The sequence below is a fragment of the Panthera leo genome, chromosome D3 (assembly GCF_018350215.1).
Source record: "Panthera leo isolate Ple1 chromosome D3, P.leo_Ple1_pat1.1, whole genome shotgun sequence".
Classification (NCBI taxonomy): domain Eukaryota; kingdom Metazoa; phylum Chordata; class Mammalia; order Carnivora; family Felidae; genus Panthera; species Panthera leo.
The window spans coordinates 15553123-15576000 of NC_056690.1; the positions used below are offsets into that span (position 1 = coordinate 15553123).

Genomic DNA, 22878 nt, shown 5'->3' on the forward strand with positions numbered 1-22878 from the left:
CAATTCATAAACATCCATGAATCAAGACAGCAAATAAAAAGTACCAAAAAGAGGGGTACCTGGGTGGCTCAGTCGGTTAAGCATCCAACTTCGGCTCAGGTCATGATATCATGGTTTGTGGGTCTGAACCCCATGTCAGGCTCTGTGCTGACAGCTTGGAGCCTGGAGCCTGCTGCAGATTCTGTGTCTCCCTCTCTCTCTGCCCCTCCCCAGCTCGCACTCTCTCTCTCTCTCTCTCTCTCTCTCTCAAAAATAAACATTAAAAAAAATTGTTTTAAAAATTAAAAAAAAAAGTACCAAAAAGAAAAGCAAAAAGTATATAGGAGCTTGGAGATAGAAACAAATTCTATCATGGGAAGAAATGCACAGAGAAGCCATCTAGTCTGAATCCTCAACATTGGCTGGAAAGAGGTTGAGTAATACGAGACACTAAACCAAAGCTAGAATTTTTCTTCTTTTTAATTTGTTTAAAAAAAATTTTTTTAAGTTTATTAATTTAGAGAGAGAGACAGCACAAATGGGGGAGGGGCAGAGATAGAGAGGGAGAGAGAGAATCCCAAGCAGGCTCTGTGCTGCCACTGCAGAGCCTGATGCAGGGCTTGAACTCACAAAACTTGAGATCATGACCCGAGCCAAAACCAAGAGTTGGACACTTAACCGATGGAGCCATCCAGGCGCCCCTAGAATTTATTTTCTAATAAGGGTGGAAGCAAGACAGAGTACTACTATGCTTCCCCAAGGAGCATGTTCTTTCTGGAACCCTGTATGATGAAATGCTCTCCCTCAGAGCTCCAGTAGGCAAACCGTTGCATACTCTCCCTCTTCATACATAAAGTTACCCAAGTTTCTATCCCAGGGCAGTTGTCAAATTAGCGAAGATTTTGCTCCATGAATTTTTGCTAAAGCTTTCAATAACCAGAAAGGTCCAATGTGTTGTTTCTTTCAAGGCTTTGAACTTCAGCAGAGCAGGGTTTCTCCATCTTGGCACTGTTGACATTTGGGGCCGATGAGCTGTCCTGTGCATTGGAGAATGTTGAGTAGCATCCCTGGCCTCTGTCCCTTCCATGTCAGTAGCAACCCCTTCCCCAAGTTGTGACAACCAAACGTGTGCCCAGGTCTTGCCGAATGTCCCCTAAGGGGCAAGATTATCCCCGGTAGAGAGCCATGGCAGTGGAAGACTACTGCAGTCCTGAACATCTTCCCCCAGCTGAATGCTTCTCTGATGATGCAACATTCCCCATTTAAATAAGTGATGCCATTGTGTACCAGTTGTTCAGGCAGAAACCCAAGCCTCCTTTTTGACCCCTCCCTCCTCATCATCCCTTATGTCCAACCAGCTGCCTCAGGGCAGGTGTTCTTCCCTCATTACCTTCAACTTGACCTTCTTCCAACCCATTCTCTTTCAATGCAAGTATGATATTGCCACTCCACTCGATAGAACAATCAAGTGGCCCTCCAATGCGCTTAAAATGAAGATTAATATCTATAATGGCGTTTAAAAGGTTCTGCAGGATCAGGTCCCTGCCAACTTTCCCTTCCTCAGCTCTCATTATGTGGCCCCTACTCAGAAGCCAAACTGGTTTTTGAATGTACCATCTCCTTTATCTTCTTCCTCCTTCTAAAATGTCCCCTACCCTTTCCCCCCCGGTCTTCCATGACAAGATGTTTCCAGAGCTCTGGACAGTGGTGGGACGGGCATGGCTGGCTTCCGATCCCAGCTCTTCCCACTACCTGGTCAAATCACTTAACCTCTCTGGTTTCTTCACATTCATCTACAGAACCAGGAAATCTAACCTCCCAGTTTTAGGTCTCCCTCCTTCCATGGGACTCTAGGGAGCAAATAATGGCTCCCACTTACTGAGCATTTGAAGTGTATCAGGTTCTTAGCATAAGTTATTAAAATAATCCCTCATGTCATGGGCAGATGCCATCATTACCCTTATTTGTAAAGAGAAGGAAACTGAGGTGTGGAAAGGTTTTGTAATTTGCTCCAAGACACCCAGAAAAGTAGTTGGTGTCATTAGGATTTGAATTTAGGACTGATGAACTGGAGAGACCCTGTGCCCTTAAGATAAGCCTGTTGACTGCAGTAACAATGAGCAGTAAGTAAACAAATATCTCTCCAAAAGGGGCATCTGTTGGTTCTTTTTTATGAAGAGTATATTCAGAAGTATCTGACAGAAAAAAAGGAAAGTGACAATTTTAGCTGTAGGCAATGCAAACAAGAATGTGACTGTGCCCGTGACCACAGACAAGGACATTTGCATTTTCTTGAGCTCTTGCTAAAATATGCTAGTGAGCTTTTCTGGAAGAGAAACACAGCGAAGGATGGAGTCGGGGCGGCGGGGGGGGGGGGGGGGGGGGGGGGGGGGTTAGGGGGGGGATCCCTGTATGTGGCTGAGGCTCTTCTTTCTAAATAATGTTTATTTCGATGAAGATTTACAAGCCATTTCTAATTAAAGCCACATTTCTAAGAAAGGCATATTTTGATCCTGGGTCAATACACTTCCAAGACCTGCTAGAATGGACAACAGGCCCAGCTAATGAGGAATGAGGTTCTGGGTTGTAGGTGGCTGAGATGTTGATAATCGTAAACAGCTTAATTGGGTTGAATAATTTGGGCAAATATCTAGTTAAATGGATTCAGTCTGAATCCAAGCTCTGACCCACTGAATTTTTTATTTTCTACAAAAAAAAAAAAGTACTCTGCATCATAATTGCCTGTTTATTTGTTCAACCCCACCACGACACTTGGAGCTTTGTGAGGGAAAGGACCATGCCTTGCTCACAATTCCATCCCCAGAGACTACTGCAATGCCTGACAATGGATAGAAGTTCAGTATTCTTTAGTGTCAAGATCAAGGATAATTCCAGGTACTGAGTACCTGGATTCCCTCAGGTAACTGTAAATCCATTTGGACAAGGGCCACAAATGTTTTAGTCCCTAGCATGTGTGTGTGCGTCTCACAAATACGGATACCATTCTAGTACTTGCTATGTGTGTGACCTTGGACAAGTTACACTGTGGTGGCTCAGTTTCCTTTTCTCACGTGTGGAAATAACAACAGTTCCTGTTTTGTAGGGTTGTTGGGAGCCTCAATGGGGTAATGCTCAGAAAAGCCCCTGGCTATGTCGTAAGCCCCTTTTTTAGTAAGTGCTCATTAAATGCTATCTTTTCATATTTCCACTTGGGGATCAAAGCCATTGGCTCCCAAATATCAAGGATTAAAACATTTAAATACTGACATTTCCAAAAACGATGACTCTCACGATGATCGTCTTTATGCATTCAGGAAAAGGCAGCCAAAAGAGTAACATGACTAAAATGTTGCATTTCCGAGGGCCCTTGAAGAAAATGCCCACAAGGCAATTAGCGCCTGACTGTTGCCTGTGTTGTTATTGCTTATTAGCTGATCCCATCTTCTACTAATCAAACTGCTTCTTCGATATTTTTAGACCTTTTACAAGAGGCCTTTCAAAACTCAGGAAGCAAAGCTTGTTGACAGGTACCGAGGAATTTGAGCTATGAATGTGGCATCTGCCTAGGGATGGAAATGGAATGGAAAAATGGTGGGCATGGGGAGCATTCTCTGCAGGGTCCATGGGAAGTACAGTAGGCAGCTTGGATGATTCTTTAGCCTTAACTAGCCCTCTTCACCTTTTCCCTTCATGCCTCAAACCAACAAATCACCCTCCTTGTCCCCCTTTTCTGCAGCGCCAGGGCTTGAGATTTAAATTGTCTCAATAAAGGGCAATTCTTGACTTCCCCAGACAAACTTGTATCTTAGCATGACTGACTTAGCACCTGGGCCATGAATTATCCAGGACTTAAAGCCTGCTACTGCTCGCCTGCTCTGTGACCTTAGGCTATCTGCTTCACTTCTCTGATGCTGCCTTTTCTTAAATGTGATCAAATCTTGTGAAGATTCAAGATATGTCCATAAAAACTGGGTCCAGAATAATAGCTGAGATTGATTTATGATTAATACCATTCAACCTTTTGGTGCCTCCTGTACATCCCAACTGCCCCCATATTCTGTTGTGTGTAATGGCAACGTCAGTGTGTGTGTGTGTGTGTGTGTGTGTGTGTGTGTGTGCGCGCGTGTTTGATGATGTCATATTGAGAAAGAAATCTACCTCCTCATGAATCATTTTTTTTCAAGGTTGTCTTGGGGATAGCAAAATTGAAGTATGTTTTTGTATCCTCCATGGGGTTAAAAATGACAGTGATGTTTTAAAATTAAACAAATGGCACATTATATAGTTGTGATGATAATAATAGAAATAATAACCAATAACCAATGACATTACTGGTTGAGTACTTCCTATGTGTCATGCTCCATGCCAAGTTCTTATGTGAATTATCCAATCCCATCCACTCAACAATGCTAAGAGGTGGGCACTACTTACCCCATTGTGCAGGTGAGCAAACTGAGGCTAAGAGAAGTTAAGTAACTTGGCCAGAGTCCCACGGCTAGTGGTCCATCAGCTATTGGAACCCAAGTCGGGTCAGACTGCAAAGCCCCTATTCTTAACCATTATGTATTACTTTGTAAAATAAGCCTGACTTTTTCTGAGGGTGGATGGGTTGAGGGAAAATACGTCCCCATTCTCAAAAGAAGAGCATTGAAGAAGGAAAACCACCTACGTGGAGGGGCTTTGGGGAAGTAGAAAAAAAACTGACTGCATCTCACAGGCTTCTCACTTCTAGTTTGTCCTCATCGGGCAAGGTCAAAGTCCAGGGGGTGTTTCAAGGATGCTCCAGTCACCCTAGAAGTCCTTGAAGTCAGCAACTAACATGCACTGTACTGAGCTCTCCCGTCTCCCCATCCCACTGCCAAAACCCTCACAAAGCCTCCGCCCCATCTTTTGTAATGCCAGCATTACGAGAGCAACCTGTCCATTGAATGAAGCTTGGGATCTAATCAAAACACGAAGTTATTTTTGCACCTCCCCACCTCTGCCCAACGATTTTCAGCAGGGGAAGCTTTTCTCCAGCCCCGGCATAAAGACGATGTTTCCAATGCCTTTTCTGCTTGCCCTTGGGAGGTAGCCAGCATCGTGGTCTCTCCAAGCCACAAGACACAGTCATGATTCAGAAATTAAAGGCATGGAGTCTAGGTATTAATGTATTAAGCAACACTTCAACCTTCCTTCAAGGAGAAGAGTGTGCTTCCTCTCCTGACTGTTAAGGATGGCTTAGGACGGCTTCCTGCAGGCCACCTGCCCCCAGGGAGGACAGTGTGAAGCATGCCCCTTCCTTTACCCACAGAGGTGCCCCTCTCCCCTTAGCATTCTGTGTTGGCTGGGAGGAAAAGTAGGGAGCATGGGAAAGATCTCACAGGGATTCTTTCTAGGACCTAGCAGGTGTCTAAAGCTGGTTCTTTTCTCCTGTAGGCACTTCTGCTGGCTCTTTGGAAGTTCTTTACTGCAGCCTTCTAAATGATTTCAGCTCTCCACCCATGGTCTATTGGAGGCACTCCCTTCAGATTCCAGTTTACCAGTAGTCTGCTCCACCTGGACTCCTGACCCCGGAGTCTCCTGGGCTTCTGGTGGGAATTATTGTCAGCAGAACCCCAGGGTGATATTCCTGCCTGGGGTGTCCCATCTGGTGCTCAGGTTTCACGCACGCTTGACACACCATCAAAAACAAGCACCACTTGCTAACCCAGCCCCAGTCCCAGGAGCACTCCCTAGCCTGCCTCTGTCCTTGGGATTTTCCAGGAAAGGGCCAGGGACCAGCCCGCCAGTCCCCCACCTGCAGGGAATCTACACTCTAAGCTCCTGAGCATTCCCACCAATTGCTCATTTGGGTTTGAAGTGAAAGATGACGCATCCTCCTCCCTTTGGGGTCAGGATTCAAAGCATCCCAGCATGTGTTGTTGAAGAAATCCCTTCCAGAAATCCCTCTCTCCCTTTCCACTCTCTGCTTTTACATTCTCAAAGTGGATAAGGATCGAGGGACCCATTCTCCTGCAGCTACCTCAAAGATTCCTTCACGGTGGTCTTTCTCTCTTTCATTTGGAGTGTGATGCCCAAGGTATCTCAGCTCCCCGGCCTATACTATCCTGCCTGTTAGTCCATCTTGCTATCCTGCCAGGTACTGAAGGTTCACAGTGTGCCAGGCAATTTGCAAACATTATCTTGAGGTCATACGGCAAGCCTGAGAGGGAAGTGTTACCACCTCCGTTTCACAGGTAAGAAAAATGAGGAGGCTCAGACAACAAAAGGTGACTCGGGTGATCGAGAGGCTGAGACTCAAACCCAGGCCAGTCTTGCTCCAAAGCCCGTTTTGTCCTCTCTGCTGCAGGCCCAGAGCTATTAATATCCACTGGGATGGGGACCTGGCTTCATCCTCAAGTCTCCAAATTCAGTTCCAGACCACACTGCTACAGCCCATCCTCCTTGTCACCAAAGTCTTTCTGGGCTCATCAGAAGTTACAGGAGCTTCCTGGGGGAGAATGTCACATTGCCCACAGAAGTCACATCAAATGCAGCCGTCTCATGGTTACTCACAAAACAAAGTGTCCTTTTTCTTCCTTTTTGATATTAGAACATGGTCCTACTGCAAACTGACTTGAAAGGAAGCCAGACTCTATTGTTCCTTGCTTGCCTGTGAAGGATGATAGCCACGTCTGGCACCTAAAGGACCCGAATTTAATCCAAGGTAGGGCCCTCAATGAAGGGGCGGGGATGGTGGTCAGAGGTCAGATACCCCCCGAAGCAGCCAGCCCCAATTCAGAGAAAATCAAAAACCGCCACTCCCCAGAAAGTAGTTATTTCTCTGCAAGTTTGGAAGCTGTGGGTCTCTGTCTCTCTCTACCCACCCCCGTCCTCTTCCCTCACTCTCTTCTTTGTATCGTAACACTGACACAATATTTGTTAGCTCTTCCTATGCTTCCTTTTAGCTTTGTTAATTCTTATAACAATTTCATGTGTTTAAAAAGAGAAAAAGAGGGGCGCTTGGGTGGCTCAGTTGGTTAAGCATCTGACTTCGGCTCAGGTCAAGATCTCGTGGTTCGTGAGTTCGAGCCCTGCGTGGGGCTCTGTGCTGACAATTTGGAGCCTGCTTGGGATTCTCTCTCCCCCTCTCTCTGGCCCTTCCCTCCCCACCTCAATTCATGTGTGCTCTCTCTTTCTCTCTCAAAATACACAAACTTAAAAAGAGAGGGGAGGGGGGAGAAAAGCCCTAGACAGCCTGGCCACTTGGACACCAGGGGAAGGCAGCATTTCAGACCAATTGCTAACCCATCCAAGCCTGCCGACTCATGGTTTCGTTAATGTTCTTTCGTCAGCCCTGGATTGCAGGGATTGTAATGGAACTTGTTCTGTAATTGTGTACTTTAGGTAAATAGATCGTTGGATAAGATTGATAACAGAGCGGCCCAGGTAATGTTTTAAACCGAAAGCAGAAGAGTATGAGGGTGTCTCCAGCTGTAAATGACAGGACCACAATTCATGCTGTGTCGGTTAAGGGTGTGTGGGGCTTTTTCAGCATAAATCACGGTTTTCTGAAGCTTGGCTTTTCTGTGTTAACAAAGAAAAAGGAGCTTTCTTTCCAGCTAGACACAGAGCACAGGGCTTCAGGCAAATAGGGGGTTTGTTTTGATAATGAACTTGATATCCAGTTATAACTCATTAATATAGACCACGCGATGTCATCGCAGCTAATTCCTTCATTTTACAAAGCCTGGATCTCAACAAAGCATATTATTGGCCCCAAATGAATTTTAAAAAATGAATAGATGACACAAAGGCCCAGCGGGTTCAAGGCAGAAACGGTACAGCCGTGTGGAAAGCGAGAATTTACCAGCGGGCTGTTGCTGCTGATTCAGTCAGGGTCACCAAGCACTCAGACATCGTCTTTGTTTTCACACAGAGGTAGATTTCAGGCCAACAGAACCCAAGCCAAAGAATTCCTTCTATAGGTTCAGGAAGCAGAACAATCCAGACCAACAGATCCCCTAGTTCTGAGAAATTTTAAAGATGAGGAGCTATCACTTAGAACCACAGAGTCCTAGAGAAAGCTCAAAGGGCATCTATCCAGTTGTCTATCTAAAGCAGGAGAAATGTGATTGTAACATTGCTGGCTCTGGAGTCTGCCTGATGTAGGATGAGCCCCAGTCTGCTACTGCCCAGCTGTATGACTTGGGCAAATCACCTTTTGCTCCAACCCTCAGTTTTGTTATTGGCAAAATGGGAATACAGGCAGTCCCTACATTTAGGATCCTGATAATTAGGTAGCCAGAGTATCCTGGTCTCCCTGGGAGAGGGCTGACCAGAGGTGGGTGTAGTACTTAGATGTGGTCTGATCTATATTATCTTCCTAGTTGCTGATAAAAATGCTGAGTGGGTCCAGGCAGATACTCAGGGCTTATTAAAACACGACAGGGGTGCCTGGGTGGCTCAGTTGGTTAAGCGTCCGACTTCAGCTCAGGTCATGATCTCACAGCTCGTGAGTTCGAGCCCTGCATCAGGCTCTGTGCTGATAGCTCAGAGTCTGGAGCCTGCTTCGGATTCTGTGTCTCCCTCTCTCTCTGCCCCTCCCCCACTCACACTCTTATGTGTGTGTCTCTCTCTTTAAAAAATAAGTAAAACATTAAAAAAACAAAAAACAAAAAACAAAGACAGATTAGGAACTTCTTTGCTTCAGGAAGCTTCCTCTGGCTGTCTCCCTTGTCTCCTCCCTCCCCAACTCCACAGTCATAGCTCCCATCTCACATCTGCTCATGAGCCTCGTGTCGCCACCAACAGAGAGGGTCACTGAAGCAGGGACCGCCATTAATGCTCTTTGAATTGACCGATTCATTCAACAACTATTTGCAGCACATCTGTTATGTGCCAGCCTCGTGGAAGACAATAAATATTTGTTGAATAAATTACTTCGAGATCTGCCCCAAGGAGAAGACCTATTATCTCCTTGTACATCCGCTTGCTCTGAACAATACAAATCCTATTTTAAAATGTATTGGTCTTGGTATATATACATTTTTACGTTTCCACTCATTCTGGCCTTTAGCTTTTCTGGCAATATTCTAGAAGTCTGTCCACTTCCGGGAACGTGCCCTCCCTGCCATCTTTGGTGAAATTTCTTTGACTCTCTAGCTCACTGGTGCTTTATAGAAGACTAGGTTTCCTTAAACGCTACCCCCTTGCTTGGTTATCAGAACTTTGCTTACTTATTCATTTCATTTCACTCCTATTCATTCTTTCTTTTTCATTTCATTCAAAATTCATTTTCCGGAGTCCCCCCCACCCATCTAGCGCCGTGTTTCTTTCTAAAAGAGCCTTTGGCCACAAGTCCCTATGAACCTTTTCATCAGATTTTTTAGAACATCTCTCTCTAAAGTCTAGTGCAGAACATGACCAGAATTCTCTTCCTTCACAGTACAATATCACCCCCAAGATACATACACTGTGGTCAACTTTCCCCAAAGTTTCCTCCTTTGTTGGTTTCTGGTCCATTTTTCACTTTATTCCTGTGTCTGTCCAGAGATTAAATTCCTGGCAATGCAAATGGCAATTATATCAGATGCTTCACCGTGGGTTTGTAACAAAGGCCTGAAGAACTGGCCTCTCGCAGTTGCAATATCTTGCATCAGGACCAATTTTGGAGTTTCTAGCATTCACCTGTGTGTTCTGAAGTCTTTCCCACTATTAAATTTTTTCCAAAATCGTTTTATTCTCACCCAAATACTTTAAAAGAAAACCACCTTTTATTGAAGTATAAGATATACATCTAGGATCCACTGCCAGGTGTGGGGGAAACTGGCACTTTCGAACAGTGAGGGCGGGAGTGACAATCTGTACATTTTTGGAGCATGGTTTTAAATACATTAAGATTCTTTATTTAGCCATTTCACTTTTAGGTACTGACCACACAAAAATGTTCCTATAAGTACTGTTCTCAAGAATACCTACAAGTAGGGGCACCTGGGTAGCTCAGTGGATTAAGTGGCCGACTCTTGATTTAGGCTCAGATCGTGATCTCACAGGTTTGTGAGATCAAGCCCCACATCTGGCTCCATACTGTCAGCCTGGAGCCTTTTTTGGGATTCTCTCTCTCCCTCTTTTTCTGTCCCTCCCTGACTTGCACCCTCTCTCTCAAAAATAAATCAACGAATATTTAAAATGAAAAAATATACATACAATCAAAATATGTATACAAAAAATATTTAAAATATGCATACATTCTTGAATATAGGTATATGCATATGTTCAAGAAATGTATATGTTCTTGAGTATACACACACGTACACACACACACACACACAAAAGATGCTTATCATGGTTATATTTTGTCAGAAATATTGTGGTTGCCAGTGACAAAAAAACCTCCTCAAACTTGCACAAGCAAACAAGAAGGTGAAGAGGTATTAGAGATTCACATTACAGAAAACTCTAGAGAATATGGCTTTAGGGGATTGAGCAGGATCTGGGAGCTTACACACAAAGTCATCAGGAATCTGCCTCATATATTCACTGGCCTCATTTCCATCCAGGCTGATTTTATTCTAATGCAAAAGCTCTCCATTGTGTGTCAAAATGGCCATCAGCAGCTCCAGGCTCAAATCCTTCTGGCTTAATAACAGAAGGAAAAAAGAAGCTTCTCTTTCCAAAATGAACCATCAAGAGTCCCATCCCTGAATTATCCACTTGGATATTGCCCACCCCTGGAGTTGACAGAACTGGGGTCACTGACACCTGAACCTCAGGCACTGAGAGTGGGGGAAGGGTAAGTTCTTGAGAAGAAAATCCAGATGCTTTGATCCAAAGAAGGCAACCCAAATGCTGAAAAGGCAAAAAACAGAACATGTCTACTCCAACAGCATCAGTATTATTTTTAAAACTGAGGACAAGCTAAAATCTGCATCGATAGGAGAGTCAAATAAGGTCATGTACATGCATGCTATGGAATATTATGCAGCCACTAAAACAAATAAAGTAGATCCATATGTACAGACATGGAAAGATGGCCATTATGTGTATATATATAGTTTGGTGGAGGGCAAAGGTGAGTGCTGTATGTACATTTCAATGAGTGTGACCATGTGATTTCTTGTCCAAACTGGAACTTATCAGGGTGAAAGGAGGGGATATAATTAATTACACTGGGACAACATATATAATTGGAGATTGTCCTGGGAAAACACACATGAACAGTGGCCAGGATTATAATCCCGTATTTGTTAAAATTTCTGTATATCTATGTCTGTATATTTATCTACGTGTGTGTGTGTGTGTGTGTGTGTGTGTGTGTGTGTGTGTGTAATTTGCCTTTATTTAATAAAGATTTGGAGGTTGGGTGCCTGGCTGGCTCAGTTGGTAAAAGAATGCTACTCTTGATCCTGGGGGAGTCGTGAGTTCTTCGAGCCCTACACTGGGTGTAGAGCTTACTTTAAAAAAAAAGTCCTTACTTAAAAAAATATATGAGAAGGGTAAAAGTGGGGGGGTATTTTATTTTATTTGTTGAGGTATAAATTACATGCAGTAAACTGTTCAAATCTTAAATTGCAGCTCAGTTAAATTTTACCTATCTATATGCCTGTGTAACCACCACCTCAATCAAGATAGGAAATGTGCCCATCATCCCAGAAGATTCCCTCAAGTCTCTTCCTTATCAATGCTGCCCTCACTCAGAAGCAACGGCTCTCCTAACTTCTTTCACCAGAGATTGGTTTTGCCCATTCTTGGACATCATATCATGAAACCATAGGGCATGTTCTCTCTTACTTCTGACTGCTTTTGCTACCATTACACCTGTGAAATTTATCAGTGGTTCATTCTTTTTTTTATTGGTGGGTAGTGTTTCATTGTTTGCGTACACTATAACTTATTTAAATGCTGTACCATTGATGGACATATAGGGTGGTTCCAGTTTGGGGCTATTATGAATAAACCTGCTTGGACATTCCTTTACATCTTTCATGTGAACATATATTATATGTTCCATATAATAAAACCATATATTAATGTTTCCAAATTCTTGCAGGCATTGCTGGGTCACAGAATAGGGGTATACTTAGTTTTATCAGAAATCACCAACATTCCAAGTGTCAGCCATGTAGGAGAGTTCCAGGTCCTCCACATCCTCATCGAAACAGCCTTTTTAATTTTAGCCTTTCTGGTAGATGGGTAGTGAGAGCTGACTATGTCTTCAGTTTACATTTCCCTGATGAGTAATGATGTTGACCATCTTTTCTTATGTGTTGACTGGCCATTTGGATTCTTCTTTTGTAAACTACCTGAGTTTTCTCTCTCTTTTTTTTTTTCAATGGGTTATTTGTCTTTTTATTATTGATTTGTAGGAATTCTTTATATATCCTGGATATGAGTCTTCTGCCACATGTATGTATAAATCTCCATAGGCTCTTCTTATGTTTTTAACGGTGCCTACCCACTATGAGCAAGCATTCTTAATGAAGTCTAATTTATCAACGTTTTTGTATTATAATGGTTGCTTTTTTCTATATTTATATAAAGCCACAAGACATAGTTATTAATATTGCTTTAAACAGTCCATCTTCTACCAATGTGAACATGCATCTACTCTTTCTGGTCTCTATTATTTCCTGTGGATCCTTATTTCCATCTGAGGTCAATTTCCTCCAGCCTAGAGACTTGCTTTAGTATTTCTTGTGGTGCAGGATTGCTGGTGACAAATTCCCTCAGCTTTTGTGTGTTTGTAAAGCCATTATTTTGCTGTCATTTTTGAAGGATATTTTTATTGGCTACAGAACTAGAGGTGGGAAGGATTTTTGTTTTTGCTTTTTAGGGCCCTAACGATGTCATTCCATTGTCTGATCGCTTTTATAATTTCTAGAAAGAAGGCTTCCCTCTCTGGAATTTTAGTCCATCTCCTCTTCTTTCATTTCCACAGCTTTTCAGGGTCTTTGAAAATATTATTTTTGTCATTTATCCTTTTATCTTCTTGTTGCAGTGAGAACAATCAGTTTCCACTAACTGGCGCATCAGCTCAGAAACTGAAGTCAACCTCTTACTGGGGAAAATTCAAGCTTGCTGCCCTTTTTCCTTCCTTCACTCGTTTTTTTGTTTGTCCATTTTTTCTTTCCTTCCATTTTTCCCTTTGCGTTTTTTGCTTCATTTATTTCTTAATCAACTTGTCGGAGTATAATGAACGTACAATAAAATGCAAACATTTTAAGTCTACAGTTCAACGAGATTTGACAAACGTAGGCAACCACATGACCACCCACCACCCCAGTTCAAACAGAGAGCAGTTCTATCATCTGGGAAAAGTCCCTCCTGCCACACTGGACTCAAGCCCTTCCTCCCACCTCAGTCCCAGGCAGCCACTGATATACCTTATCACTGTAGATGACTTTTGCCTGCTCTCAATTTCCCTATGAATTTAATCATAAAATACATAGTCTTCTATCTCTAGCTTTTCTTTAGTCAACATGTCTTTGACACTCAGCCATGTTGTTGGATATACCAGTAGTTTTCCCCTTGTCATTGTTGAATTGTATTCCATTGTATGAAAGTATCAAAGTGTATCCACTCTCTTGTTGATGGACATCTGAGTTGGTTCCGGTTTTTCTTCCTTTTTGAAATCTGCAATGGTATGAGTAATTTGCTAGTGCATCTCGTAACTGACGCCCATCCTGGTGAACAGAGCAGAGTCCTGGCCCTTGTGTAAGCTTCAGCCTAGAGGACAGATCTGGGTGGGGCGAGTGATCTCAAGCATGATGAGTGTTGCAGAAAGGCAAAAGTAGGCTGCCACAGAGCAAACGTCAAGAACACCTAGTTTAGTCCAGGACTTCAGGAAAACCTCCCTGGAGAAACATTTGAGATGAGAATCAAGGATGGTGGGGGTGGAGGGGGAACACAGTGAACTTTGAGGCAGGGTCTGGGGTGTAAAAGAACACTCAGTGTACACAGAAGGCCAACGCAATTAGTGGTGCATCACTGAAATCTACACAGTGACAGAGGCACTGCGATAGACATTTAAAAAAATATATTATTTCATTTAATCTCCGGAACAACTGTGGGAAGTATCTGAGTGCCATTTTACCAACGAGGAGACTGAGATTCAGGGAAATGAGATAACTTGTCCCAGATGACAAGTCAGTGGTAAACCAGGATTCAAATCCAGCTCCGTCTGGCTCCAACGCTCATGCTTCCCTCCTGACCTGAGATCAACCCTGGTTAGACTGAGTGCAGGGAAGATGGAGAGACAGGAGTAGATTAGAGAAAGACCCATGGACACTAAAAAATATATACATATTTATTAAGTAAATAAATGTCTAAGAAAAAAATCTTTAGCATATTGTTTGTATTTCCTCATTTGTATTTACTTAATTGCTTAAAAACAAACATCACTGCCATATTTATCAAATCCTATCCATTCTGCCCCACAATGTCGCATTATATAAGTGTAGACTTTGGTGGTGGTGATGGTGCATGTGTGTGTGTGTGTGTGTGTGTGTGTGTGTGTGTTGGGTCAGAGGAAAGAGCTAGAAAAAAGTGGGATCAGAGAAACACCAAGAGGTGTTTACAAACTAAAGGGCAGAGAAATCTATCAGTTAACCAAAGTGGAATAAAATGGTATTGACAATTAATTTATATTCTTAGAAGCAGTGAGCAGAGAACGCTGCCTGGACAATGAAAGTGTCACTGGGAGCTTTCATTTTTGGTGTTGCCTGCATGTAATTTGTCCCCTTTTCACATAGAAATATGTGGTATTAACTGGGAGATGTGATTAGAATACTAGCAGAGGCTGACTTTCTTGGGAAACAGACAGGCGGGGGCCTAACAGCCGATGGAGATCAGAGACGGTCTCTCTCCAGTAAATTCACAAATTGCAGCCTGCTTAATAAGGGAAGGGCATTGGGGCCGACACTGCAGTGTTTAAAAGAACCATGCCTCAGGGTGCCTGGGTGGCTCAGTGGTTTGAGCGTCCGACTTCAGCTCAGGGCATGATCACTGATCCACTAGTTTGAGCCCCGCGTCGAGCTCTGTGCTGACAGCTTGGAGCCTGGAGCCTGCTTCAGATTCTGTGTCTCCTTCTCTTTCTGCCCCTTCCCCACTCATGCTCTGTCTCTGTCTCTCAAAAATGAATAAACTTAAAGAAAAAATATTTTTAACGAACCGTGCCTCCCACCTGGCATCCCAGCCCCCCAGTAATAGAAGTGGCTAAGACACACTGAGAGTTTACCTGCTATATGCAAACTGCATTGAGGTGTTTTGCATGAACTCATTCATTTCATCCCCAAACAAACATAGAAGGGATGTGATCCTATTATCCCCATTTTAGAGGAAAGAAAACTGAGGACATAGACATTTAATGACTTGGTCCAGAGTATGAAACCAGAAGCCCTTTCTGCTTTTCACCAAAGCCCTTGATTTTAAACCTTTGCTTTATCCAGGATCCACACCTCATAGAGGAGAGAGAGCACAGGTGGGACACAAGATGACAGACACTCCCTGCTGGAAGGCCTGAGAAACCCCACTCCCATGGAGACAGAGAAATTGTGCTCTGGGGATGGAGGGGAAGGGTGATGCTCCAAGAGGAAATCCAAGCAGTCAGAGAGAATTGTAACATTCCCAGAATGCATGTGCCCATTCTCCTAGTTTGATGGATAGGAAAACTGAGGCCCACAGCAAGGCCAGTGGGCATCATGTTTGTTTCTCACAAGAAATCCAGCCTTCAGGCACCCACAGGATCCCTGTAGGATCAAGGGGGGCCACCCCAGAAGGTGTCTCGTAGGTAATAATAGAAGTGATGGCAAACACTTCTATTGTGTGTGTCATGTGCCAGGCACTGTTCTAACTACTTTCACAAAGAGTAACTAATTTTTAAAATTTATTTATTTTGAGAGAGAGCAAGCAAGTGGGGGAAGGGCAGAGAGACAGGCAGAGAGAGAATCCCAAGCAGGCTCCACACTGTAGGCACAGAGCCCAACATGGGGCTCAGTCTCAAGATGGTGAGATCATGACCTGAGCCAAAAATCAGGAGTCAGACACTTAATCAACTGAGCCACCCAGGCGCCCCAAGATGAACTAATTTAGCTTCCATACACCCTAAAGGGTAGATACTGTTATCATCTATTTTACAGAAGAGGAAACTGAAGAACAGAAAGGTTAAGTGGCTTCTCTGAGGCCACATAGGTCCACGGTCCCACCCTCTGAATTAATTCCATCCCTCATCCTTCACATAACAGCCTTTTACCTCTGCAGAAAGAGCTGTCAAGCTTTCCCTTCATTCCTCTGTGGAACACTCATGGCTTTCTTTCCCCACATGATAATCCTGCATCCTGGATTCCCCGCTGAACTCCACATTTGACAGATGGGAGCTTCGCACCTTTCCTTACTAATATGGAACGAGCACTCCATGTTAATGTTAATGTCTGTGTGCAGGAGCTCAGGAGGCAGACCCAGATCTGAGTCCCAGGTGTGCCCTTCACCGTGACCTTCACGAAGCTTATGTGATGTACGGTTCAACATGTGAGCTCTGCTCAAATGCCCATCAGCTGACAGGGGGACAAACAAGATGGGGCATATGCACACAGTGGAATATTACTTGACCACAAAAAGGGAATGATGTACCGATCCATGCAACAATATGGATGAGCCTTGCAAAAGCCAGACCCAAAAGTACTCATAGCATGTGATCCATTCATATGAAATTCCAGGAAAGGAAAATCTCTAGAGACAGAAAATAGGTTCCTGGTTTCCAGGGGTTGGGGAGATCGGTAGGATAATGGAGCGATACCTAAAGAGTTTCTTTCCGAGCTGATGAAAATGTTCTAACCTTGACCGTGGTGTCCGTTGCACAGATCAGTACATGTACTAAAACCACCATGAGAATGTGCACTTTAAACGGGTGAACTGGGTGGTATGTGAATTACATCCCAATAAAGCTGTTGACAGAGAAGAAATGAGGGAAGAGGAGGAGAAAGAAGGGGAGGAAGAAGAGGAGGAAGGGGGAGCTCTGGAGCCTGGGGTCAGATACCAGACCTACCTACCACCGTGTAGCCGTGCAGCCTCAGCTAGCTGCCTGGGCCTCCCTTTTCCTGTCTAGTAACAGCTGAGGACGGTGGTCAATGATACAAAAATGTTTAGCAATCGGCACAGCAAGGCCTCCAGACTCCTTAACCCTTTGGCTGCTGGATCATGAGGAGGTCCAGGGGCAGTGCAGGAGAGGACTGGGGTGGCCAGGGGTGGGGCACAGAGCATGAGTCCTTGCCAACCAAAGAAGAACTAGAGACTTCTGAGCTTAAAGTTTGCAACCACGAGAGAAACCGCAGGAAACTCAGTTTGTCATTAGCAGCCCCGGAAGCCGTGACTTACAGGAATGCATCAGGGCGTCGGGAGCCCATCTCCTCCTGCCCTTTTGGAGCGCTGGTTTTCCAGCGTGGAGATTTCCATATAATTAACGCAGGTTCATAAATGTGCCCAACTTGGGTTTCCATGGAGACTCCCTGAGCTTAATTAACTCGGCCAGGGTTGCACACGGCTCCTGGGTTCAGGCTACCCTCCACTTACTCGCCATTTTATTTTTAATACCCCAAATTTAATAGGTGCTAATTATTTCTCCTCCTCCACTGGTGTCAGCCTGTTCCTTTTCCTCTTTCTTCTTCTTTCTTGCTTTTTGCTAATTAATACCTCTGGAGGAGGAAGAAGAGAGGAGGAAAGACAAAGCCTGTTCTCTTGGGCGACGGAGGAGGAACCCCAACTGGCAGCTGCAGAACGAGGGACGTGAGGGATAAAAACCAGGCGGGCAGGTTTGTACAAGGACATGAAAATGAGACCGCGGCGTGCCCTTATTTGGGGCCTTCCTCACCTCTGCTTGGGGGAACGGACGCAGAATGGAGGCTGGTGAAGTCACTATATTTGGAGAGGAAGACGCTTGCAGTGTAGTTTTAGAAAGATTTACGGTGCACAAAACTCCGAGGCTTATCTCCGACCCGTCTTTCCTGAAGTCCAGAAAGGGGTGAAAATTGCAAGCGGAGGCCTGACAAATTACATTTCCAGTTTCACCAGGTTAAAGAACACTTGTATCACATTGCGTTTCTCGAATCTGCAGAGCAGGTGAGATTCAGAGAGCGGCGGGAGTTCAAAGCCAAACAAGTTATTGAAAGCTAGCGTAAGGTCCCTAGGAATCATTCTTGCCTGAGAAACAGTGACGTGTGGTGGTTAAGAATATGGCTTTCTTGGCTGTGCAACCAGGGGCAAGTCACTTCACCTCTCTGAGCCTTAGCGTCCCCATCCATAAAATGAGGACAACAGTAATACCTTGAGGGTTTGTTATGAGGACAAATAGGTCACGCATTGAAACAGCATCTGGCAAGTTAAGTAATCGCCACCTAGTGTTAATTACCATCGTCCGCCACGGCCCTGGCACCTAGCACAGGGCCCAGCATAGAGTCGCTGCCAGTTGGTGATTGGGAAATGAATGAATGTGATCAAATGGGGGTCCAGAGCCCTGCCAAAGGAATCAGTAAGTGCCTCATTACCCACATTTGTTTCTTTCTTTTAAAAAAAAAACTTTGGGGGGCGCCTGGGTGGCTCAGTCGCTTAAGCGTCCAACTTCAGCTCAGGTCACGATCTCGTGGTCCGTGAGTTCGAGCCCTGCGTTGGGCTTTGGGCTGATGGCTCAGAGCCTGGAGCCTGCTTCCGGTTCTGTGTCTCCCTCTCTCTCTGCCCCTCCCCCATTCATGCTCTGTCTCTCTCTGTCTCAAAAATAAATAAACATTAAAAAAAATTAAAAAATAAAAATAAAAAATAAAAAAAAATTTTAATGTTTATTTTTGAGAGAGAGAGAGAGAGAGAGAGAGAGAGAGAGAATATGAGTGGGGGAGGGGCAGAGAGAGGAAGAGACACAGAATCTAAAGCAGGCTCCTAGCTGTCAGCACAGAGCCCCCCTTTTTTTTGTTTTTAATTTTTTCACTTTTGTCTCTTAATCTACTTCTTACAAGCAAGAATTTCAAATTTAAATGCCCTCAAGGACTAGGTAGGAAATACAAACGAGTAACTAGGCTTGCACACGAGGACACACATCTCTCTATCAAACACTAGGGAAGTCCTGGCCAGACCCTGCCTTGGGACTGTGTCAGAAACAGTGGTCACTCAACCTGTCCCAACCTGTCCCAAATCTGACTTAGTCGCAGCCCCATCCCTGCACTCGAGACAATTCCAAACAACACAACCCATTTTTAATGGGTTCAGTTTCTCTCCAACCCACAGCATCCATAATGAATTAACAAAAGCATATCAAATACAATCACGCATTGTTGTTAAGTTCTTGGCAAAGTCACCAAATGTCAGGCAGTTGGCTAGCTCCGTGGTGCTGTCCACGTCTGGGACTGTGGCTTAAGTTGTCATAATAATGAATTGCCGTGCTCACTTAGGCTTGGGCACGGATCCAGGACATCATGTTGGGCTGAGAAGAGAATTACTTCTCAAAGGTGACACCTTGTACCTCATTTACAAGGCGACAATCCCAAACACACATCACAGTTGCATGGCTGAGAGAAGACTCTTCAACACAGCTCTTTAAACCTGTACTTCAGGGTCTGAAATCTATTTGAAGGGGTCACATGGATGGAGCATTGAGGATGTTCCTTCTTGTCCATCTCGGCTTCGTCTCTGACATCCCCCCGCCCACGCCATCCCCCTGCCAGCCTAGGACTCAAAGGCTGAAAGGCATATGCTCAGTGATAACAATGTAGGCCTAGAAGTGGCAGGGGCATTCGTCAAAAACACTTGTGCTCCAACTGTTAGGTTTAGAATATGTGAGCAGGTGTCTAATCAGCTTGAGCCTTAGAACCCAGATGCCTCGGCTATTGTTGGGTGCTTTCGCCCTCCCTACCTGATTCCGTATCTTGAAACATCCTCCTATTTCTTCATTAAGTAACCACCGCTGGGGAATTGATTCCTTCTATGAGAGAGCAAGATCGTGAAGTTGTGCTACATCAGCAAATAGATAATTGAGATGATTAATAAAACAATGCAGGACCCCCAAGTGATGCCTGCATCCGGTGGGGACACAGTGAGTGGAGGGTAGGGTGGGGAGAGGCTTAAATCCAGAAAATTCCAGGGATTTGTCTCCAGCGCCCAAATCTCATAGTTCCCAACCTATTTGCAAGGCCTAGACAGAGCAATGGCTTAATAAATAGTTGTGGAATGAATGAAGGACTCGGTGGCTGATGTGTCAGGAACAACAACTGTCTTTATAGTCAGAACTGGGTTAGAATCCCAGATCCTCACTTGTATGCTGTAAAACCTTAGTCTAGACACTTCTCGTCGGAGCCTCAGTCTTCCCACTGTCAGAATCTCAGAAGCTGCCCCAAGCCGCTATTTAGATTTTTCTACAATAAACCCCACCATCCACTCGTTTCTCCAAGCAGCTGCACTCTCTTACCCCAAAGGTTGTTCATTTCTTTGGGAATAGGCTCGCTTCTAGACCTCAAGAAAAACACTGCCTTGCAATTCTCTCTCTCCCTCCTGCAGAGCCTGGGTGGGAACCCCCGTGCCTCTCTCTCTGTTGGAGGTACCATCCACTACATCCACTATTGACAGGCACTTCTGCTGGTTTCCTGTGGCGATGATCCCACCCAAAGACCCTCCCAAACCTGCCCATCTCAGGTGGGAGATGATATCAAGACACAGTCCAGTATGACGGCTGAGCATAATATTTAAGAGTCTGGGTTTTGAAGTTAGGTGAAGCTAGGCTTGAAGCTGGGCTCTTCGGCTTAGTAGCTGTGCCACATTGCCTCTCCGAGTCTGGAAAGTTGGGGTATATATAATATGAATCTTTCAAGGGATTGTGAGCTTTAGAGTTGATGCGTAAAAAGCATGGTAGCTGAGGGGCACCTGGGCGGCTCAGTTGATTAAGCGTCCAACTCTGACTCAGGTCACGATCTCACGGTTCCTGAGTTCCAACCCCTCGTCGGGCTCTGTGCTGACAGCTCAGAACCTAGAGCCTGCTTCCGATTCTGTGTCTCCCTCTCTCTGTCTCTGTCTCTCTCTCTCTCTGCCCTTCCCCTGCTTGCACTCTCTCTCTCTCTCTCAAAAATAAATAAAGAACATAAAAAAAAACTAAAAAAAAAAGAAGCATGGTAGCTGAGAGCCATCCTCACCTAGCCATGGACTCTGGGGTGCCAGGGTAGCAAGATTAAGGCCAAAACCATCATCTGGCAAAATCTTAGAGGTCTGAATGACACAGGAAGAACCCCCCACACCATGGAAGTCAAGCAGTGCCTTGCTCCTAACCTTCTTGAAAGTTCTTCAGTCTTCAGCACCCACCAAAGAATCTCCATGCTCAGAACCATCTCGGTGCTGCCCAAGGGCAGGCCACCTTGTCAGGAGGCATAACATAGATTTCACACAACACCCAGGCCCTGCTGCCCAGGGGTCGCTGTACAAGCCACCAGTGGTAAGCAGGACGATTTTATGTATGCAGCCACTTTTAATCTCAATAATCATGTGTTAATTTGGATGGTGCATCAGAAAAAAATTTAATAAGCACTTGAAAGGCATAAAGTCATGGATATTATTGCTGAGAAGGAAACGAAATAGATACTTAAGGTTAATAAAAAAAAACACGTAAGTATCTATATGGATACCACAACAGATGATGATGATTATACAAAATTATACAATAGATTATGATGATTATAGGTGGAAGTCTGGATTATGGAAAACACGGGATCAGGCAGAGGGGGAAAGGTCAGGTTTAAGATGCAGAAATGTCCTGCTATGCAGGTCAGGTCCCAATCCTAGAGCAATATTAACTCGCCGATGCTAAATGGGAATCTTCCAATTCTTTTTCGGTCACGGAATGCCTCGCGCATAATACGCGCTGGGGAAACAATCATGGTCTTATTCTGGTGCACAAGCATAGGTGGTTGGGGCAGACTGACCTAAGGGAAGGCTGGGCAACCAATCCCATTCTACACCACCGGCAGCTTTGTGACCCTAAGCAAGTTACTCAAACTCTCTGAGCCTCAGTTCCCTCACTTGAGATGGGGCTCTTCATCAGACCAGCCCTGCTTATCCAAGTTAAGGCACTTTCTCGACATGTTCATTCCCACACCACTTACTACACGCCTAGTCATGTCAGACTGTGTGCCTGGCTGGCCCCGTGTCAAACAATGCCATCCAACCCAGAACAGTGTGATGGGTTTGACACCACGCTGGTTAGAGTTCATACCCCTGTTCCCCACCAACCCGGTGTTACCTCAGGCAAGGTGTTTCCCCTCTGGGGGGGGGGTCCCCTCACCTGTAAAACGGAGGAGGGTCCGCATTCATTTCCCCCAAGTTCTCATTAAGAGTAGCTTGGCTTGGCCCCTCTTCCAGCCATCCACATGTTTCTGAAGTATACCAGTTCTGACATCGCAGAGACCAAGCATGTGGGTGATTGACTACATTTTTCACATTTCATTTGTCATCTCGACAGGCTTTAAGTGCGTGGATAATGAACTCCGAATTCCAAATGAACATAAACCAATTCCTTTCCCCTCTCTCTTGGAGGCGAGAAAGGTTTCTTTGAAGGAAACGAGAACTTCATCTTTTTCTTTTTCTGCTCTTGGCAAAACAGCAAGGCTTGCCCAAGGCTGCATGGTGGGAAGCCAGCTTGCCCAAAGGAGAAGGCATATGCTGTGGAGGGGGTTCAGTGTGGTGGCTGGACACACAGGTTTTGGGATTCCAAAAGCCCTGGGTTCCAATCCCACCTCTGCCACTTAACTGGCTGGGAGACTTTCATCCGGTTACTTGACATCTCGGGGCCTTCCTCTTGCTTGTGTGGATAACAATACCTATGCCACTGGGTTATTGTAAGGATTAGATATACTAAAACTAAAGCCACCTGGGTGGCTCAGTCGGTTAAGCGTCTGACTTCAGCTCAAGTCATGA

The 22878-nt window shown here is 44.8% G+C and overlaps 1 protein-coding gene across 2 annotated transcripts in view; it reads left to right on the top strand.

The window, feature by feature from the left end:
* The window catches only part of CCDC60 (coiled-coil domain containing 60), a 162122-nt gene that overhangs the window by 7635 nt on the left and 131609 nt on the right, over window positions 1-22878 (top strand). Inside the window, exon 2 of one of the 2 annotated variants that reach the window (XM_042910799.1) lies at window positions 6554-6667. The exons of the other annotated variant lie outside the window; for it this stretch is intronic. The gene's annotated coding sequence lies outside the window, so the exon portion shown is untranslated. The remainder of the gene's footprint in view (window positions 1-6553; window positions 6668-22878) is intronic. 2 annotated transcript variants of the gene reach the window in all.